A 5,458-nucleotide genomic window follows, 5' to 3' on the forward strand; every position below is an offset into this window, starting at 1 on the left:
TCTCTTCACTGCAAGTGTTGTCAGGCACTGGAACAGGCTGTGCAGGGAAGGGGTAGAAGCACCATCCCTGAAGTGTTCAAAAAAACCACAGAGTAATACTTTGGGGACATGATTTAATGCTGGGTTTGGCAGTGCTTACACTTGGATTCAATGATCTCAGAGCTCTTTGCCTACCTCAGTGATCCTGGGATCTCTACAGAACACCTTTGGCGTCTCCCTCTCAGCTTCCAGCATCCCCAGCAGGGATGGGGATGGACAGGAAGGGCAGGGCTGGGTTGTGGCCTCTGTTATTTCAGCGTGGGCAAACAGAGCTCGGCCAAGAGGAGAAGTCAGCACAGCCTCAGGGTCAGGCCTGTGCCCGGTGCCCACATCTGTCCCCAGGTGAGATCCGGGCACAGCTCACCCCAGGCCAGCTCCGTGAGCATCTCCGGGCTCCCTGAGGGGTCAGCACAGGAAAACAAGGCAGAGAGCCCTGGATTTTATAAATCCCTCCGTGATTTGTTTGTTTTGGGGTGAGATGCTGCATTCTGGGAGGATCTGCAGCCCTCGGATCAGACCTGTTGCACTGTCTGCGAACAAAAAGGCATTTTTAGCACCGTTTTCCACCTGGTGGGCACAGAGAGAGGCTCTGCCTGGCCAGGGCTGTGTGGCGACACTTCCAGCACCTAACGAGGAGCTTTAATCTGCATCAGCCAGGGCAGGATTCACCCTCGGATGCCCAGGAGCTCCATCCCTGCCCGGGGCAGACCTCGCCAGAATTGACTGCCTGCTTGGAGAGGAGGGAATTAAGAGATCAGTGCAGATAAGCACGGGACACAATTCCTCACAGTTCCTCACAGTTCCTCACAGTTCCTCACAATTTGTCATAATTAATTTCTCACAATTCCTCACAGTTCCTCACAATTCCTCATAATTCCTCACAATTCCTTGCTCTCCCGGTGCCCATGGCAGGCAGAGGTTTACGGCCAGCCAAGGAGCCTCAGCAGCAGGGAAAACAAGTCTGTGGACACAGGTGGACATCAGCTCAGTGTGGTGGTGGGGAGGTGCAGGGAGGCAACGAGGAAAAGCAGATCAGTGTCACCCCCCTGGCTCCCAAACACACTCACTCCCCATTCCAATCCAGGCCCTCAAATCCATTTCCCCCCCCCCCCTTTTTTTTCCCCATCGTGCTGCTCCCCCTGAGCACTGCCATCCACAGAGTTTCAGGCAGATGGTAGATTTTCACCCTCTTTATTATTATTATTTTTTAATCCTGAGAAATCCGTGATCCTGCTGAATTCAAAGTGCAACGAACAGAGGTGAAGGGCCAGGCAGCAGTTTTTCATGAGCTGTGGTGATAAAAATAACTCAGCTTTAATTTATAGATATTATAAAAAATTAAATCCCCCTTCACTCCTGATTTCTAGTATAATAAGATTTATTTTTAATGTGACCGAGGCATCTTCCTCAGCACTGGGGACATTTCTGTGTTTTACTGCCCCAGTGTTTATGGCTTTGAGCTGCTTCAAGTGATATTTTTTCAAATATTTGGGGGGATGCTGGAAGTTGTGGCCCAGGATTTGAGGCCAGGCCACTCTTCAGTGCCTGAGAAGGGTGGTGGGGTTCCAGGAAAGGTGTTTGGCTCTGTCTCAGGAAGGTTTGGGACAAACTGGGGACATTAATGGGGACATCAAACAAACTCCCTGGCCGCTGTGCTCCTGCTGCTGGAGCAGAAATTTGTATGGGAAGCACAGAAGGTTTCAATGGTCAAATGGTTTGGGTTGGGAGGGACATTAAAGTTTCTCTAATTTCATCCCCTGTCATGGCAGGGACATCTTCCCCTATCCCAGGCTGCTCCAAGCCCCAGTGTACAACCTGGCCTTGGGCACCTCCAGGGATCCAGGGGCAGCCACAGCTTCTCTGGGAAATCCATTCCAGGGCCTCCCCACCCTCCCAGCCAGGAATTCCTTCCCAATCTCCGTTTCTAAACACACTCTCTTCTGTCAGTTTAAAGCCATTCCCCCTCTTCCCACACTCCATGTCCTTGTCCAGAGTCCCTCTTGTGCTCTCAGTAGATCCCACAAGGATTGTTTTTACTGCCTGAGGTTGTCCCATCGGGTTTCTCATGCAAACATCACTGGGAACATGCCAATCCCACCAGGATGGCTCAGGAGAGAGGGATGTGTCGTCCATTCATTCATCCATCCATCCATGGTCACCTCCAGGACCCCTCTCAGCACCCCCAGAACGGCTCTGCCTGTCCCCCATGGCACCCACTGACCCCATCAAAGGTCCCAAACCTCCACCCACCCCAGGGAAAGGCTCTGAAGGAGGCTCCCACCACCTCCCCTTACCCAGCATCAGGTCAAACCCCACTGCCTCCAGCTCCTCTCCTCACAATCCCCTCCCATTCCCTGAAAATTCCCCAATTTTGTCAGTGACAGGCTGGAATAATGCCTCTATTCCTTGCTGCCACACTGCATCCCATAGACCCCCCTTGTCCCTGACCACTGAGCTGCTCTGAGCCTAGGATTCAGCCCCTGCCCAGGATGGTTTTGGAGCTGTAAGCAGAGACTCCCAGGGATTTAGGTGGCATTTGTTGAGTGAGGCTCACCCTGTCCCATGGGAGCAGCCAGCTCAGGAGCTGGGCCTGGAGGGGAGAGGATAAAGGGAGAAATGAGAAACCCAATACCCCCCTTGGCTCTGTCGTGGCTTAATTTAGAGCACAGGGCCTCTGCCAGAGTGTTTTTCCATTTAAAGCTGAAGCTCTTCCCTTTTGTCCTGCACTGTGCCTTGCAGGGCAGTGGCAGCTGATGGCTGGAGCTGCTGGGGTGGGGGGTTAGCAAAGCAGTTTCCAACTCAGTTCCCCTTTGCCATCAGCTTCCTCCCCACTTCTCCCACATAAAGGGCTGAAATCCATCTCCTCCTGCCATCCCTGTCCTGCTTTGGAGCCTCAGGGAGGGCAGGAGCCACCCACAGCCCCAATGCACAGCTCTAAATTCCCCTGGGATGGGCTTTGACCCCCCCAGCTGATCCTGTGCCCCTCATCCCAGGGCAGGGAGAGCTCTCCTGTGTCAATAGTGTCTATGTTTAACTACCCTAATGCAACTTAATTCACATTACAACCACTTTGGAAAGCTCTTTGCAGGTAAACTCCTGGCAACAGGCCCAAAGGAAAGGAGAACAATTCATCAAAGATCATTTATTCCCAGCAGTTCAGCTGTACTGTAAAATGGGATGCATCCATCAGGCACTTTATGGCTGCTCCATGGAAGAGCTCTGCCCAGCCCCAGGGCAGGAGATAAATTTGGCTCAGCCCAAGTGTTTGGAGAACTCGTATTTGGAGGTAAGAACTGGCCAAATCCTAACAAGGAGCGCCCATAACTAAATACTGGCAGCAAAAATTAACCTTAACTGTAGCCACCAGCCCGTGCCAGCGTTGTCACCTTCAGCCTGTCACCACCATCAGCTGCAGTGAGAGACTGAAAAAACTCAGAGCTTATCAAAAAAGCTGCCTGGGACACAACTTCTCACTGGATGAGGGTTGTCCCAGTGAGGAAATGCTAGGGACTCACAATGCTTTTATCTGAGAGGAAAAATGATGGCTGGCTGCAAATTGGAGCCAGAGAAATTCAAATTAGAATTGAAATACGGGATTTTAACAGGCTGGTGTTTTTCTGGGAGGAAAAAAAAAACCAAACAAAAAAACAACCAAAAAACAAACAAAAAACCCCAAACCAAACAAACAAACAAAAAACCCCCCAAAACCCCAAACCAAACCAAATAACAACAACAACAAAAAAACAAACCCAAAAAACCAAAAGACAAAAAACCACCACCGAAAGTTCCAAGGGAAGCAGGGGGTCATGGTAATCTCATATCAGCTGTATCCTTGAAGGAAATGCTGCAGCTCAAGCAGCACAAGTGTGCTGGAGAGATCCTGGGGCTGAGGATCTCCAGTGTGGGGGTTTTTCAGGCAGAAAGGAAAATATTGCCATTGATTTTGTTCTCTGAGTGGTGGGTTGGGGTACAGGGGGCTGCCAGCGTTTCTTACATTTAGCAAAATGCTGCAAGAAAATTGGTCTCACACCTTGAAAATTGGGAACCAGCAAGAGCCAGCACAGGGAGAATTCAATCCAGGTCACTCTGGGGAAGGGCAGGGGGAGTGTATTTCAAGATACTGAGAAGCCCTGGACATTCTGCTCCCCCCACTCTGTGACAGGAGACAGATTGCACATTTCCATGAGGAGCAGCTGCTTACAGGTACAGGCTGCCTACATAAACTGGTTTATAGTGGTTGGATTCTTTCTTTGATAAGGCATCTGGTGGTGCAGAAAAAAAGGAGAAAATGCTTCTGTGCAGCCCCAAAAAGGCACAAGGTTATAGAAATGAGTGTTGCAGCAGTTGAGAAGAGGTTTGCAGGAGAGCCATGTGTGTTCTGTGACATCCCAGTTTCTTCCCTGGGCTTCAGGGGCTGACTCAGAGCCCTTTTCCTGGAGAGAGGTTTGATCTTCACAGTTTCCCTGGGACAGGGAACAAGGAAGGGCAGCAGATGCCTCTGCTCTGCTCTGCTCCTGGGAAAATATCACTGATTCACACTACTGTGTAAGTGAAATCAGAACCTGCAGCTCCAAGTTAGAGCCTGAATTTAGCAGCCACTGCCCAGCACAGTCACCAAAGCCCTGCTCCTGCTCAGGCAGCTTTTCCAAGGGATCTGCTCACTCCTGCAGGTCCTTAAAATCCCTAACAGAAGATCCCTCCCCTATACAGAGACATCAGGATGCAGCTGAACAGAAACCAAAGCTGTGGCTCGCTCTCACTCCAGGATTTATTCCTCAAGTTGTCCAGAGATGATTGAGGGTTGCAAAATGCTTTTCCTCTGATGCCACTGGCAGGAAAAATATTGCAATGAATGGTCCTGCTTTTTGTGAGAGAGGCCCCTGAGAGCTTGGCTGAGCTCTAGGGCAGTGCTGGGGGAGTGGAGCAGCCTCATGAGCACAGGGAGGGTTAATTCCCTGTTAACTCCCAGGTGCTGAGCTTATCCCCAGCTCCCTGACCTCCTCCATCAGGGACTCCAGGAACTGTTTGAAAAGAGACATTTCTTGAAGAGAGACATTTCTGAACCAAAGCAGGAAAAAAGACAGGGACAACACATCTGGAGTGACTCCTGCTCTGCTTTTTTTCCACTCCGCACAGGATGAAATCCCCATGCTGGGGAAGGGAGCAGTGGTTTTCATGCCCACAAATCCACTTTGCACTGCTGGTGCTGGCTGGGGTTAAAGCCTGACAAACTTCAGGCTCATAAAAAGAGGCTGACACAAAGCAAAGCAGAAAAAGAAAAGCTTTCAAGACTTTCAAGTGAGAGACAAAGCAGCAGTGTACAAAAATGCCTGGCTCTCCATTTGCCTGGAATCCCCAAGGCTGCTCTGCACTGGCAGGCTGCATGGCAATGCCTGATTAGCTTGCACTCTGTGTCCTC

Source organism: Chamaea fasciata, unplaced genomic scaffold (genome assembly GCF_029207755.1).
Source record: "Chamaea fasciata isolate MVZ Bird 193981 ecotype frontalis unplaced genomic scaffold, bChaFas1.0.hap1 SCAF_1, whole genome shotgun sequence".
NCBI classification, from domain to species: Eukaryota; Metazoa; Chordata; class Aves; order Passeriformes; family Sylviidae; genus Chamaea; species Chamaea fasciata.